Consider the following 600-nt stretch of genomic DNA (forward strand, 5'->3'; position numbering starts at 1 on the left):
CTCTCCTCACAGGACTTGTGCTCCAGACTCCTCCCCAGCCTTGTTGTCCTTCTCTGGACACGCTCCAGCCCCTCCATGGCTTTCCTAAATTGAGGGACCCAGAACTGGAAACAGCACTCGAGGTGTGGCCTCACCAGTTCTGAGCACAGGAGAAGAATCCCTGCCCTGCTCCTGCTGGCCACACCATTCCTGATCCAGGCCAGGAGCCATTGGCCTTCTTGGCCACCTGGGCACTCTGCTGGCTCATGTCCAGCCTGCTGTCCATCAGTCCCTGCAGGTCCCTTTCTGCCTGGCTGCTGTCGAGTCTCTCTGTCCACAGCCTGTAGTGCTGCAGGGGTTGTTGTCGCCTAAGTGCAGGACCCAGCACTTGGACTTGTTAAACGTCACCTTGTTAGATTTGGGCCCTGGATCCAGCCTGTCCAGGGCCCTGTGCAGAGCCCTCCTACCCTCCAGCAGATCCACACTCCCAGCCAACTTGGTGTCACCACAGTTTCATTGGGCCCCAGAGTTTCCCAATGGTCTCCATTATTCCATGAGGCGTCCCAGTGTCACAGTGTCTCTTTGGTTCCATGGGACCCCTTGGTGTCACAAAGTCCCTTG

Source organism: Melospiza melodia, unplaced genomic scaffold, assembly GCF_035770615.1.
Source record: "Melospiza melodia melodia isolate bMelMel2 unplaced genomic scaffold, bMelMel2.pri scaffold_70, whole genome shotgun sequence".
Classification (NCBI taxonomy): Eukaryota; Metazoa; Chordata; class Aves; order Passeriformes; family Passerellidae; genus Melospiza; species Melospiza melodia.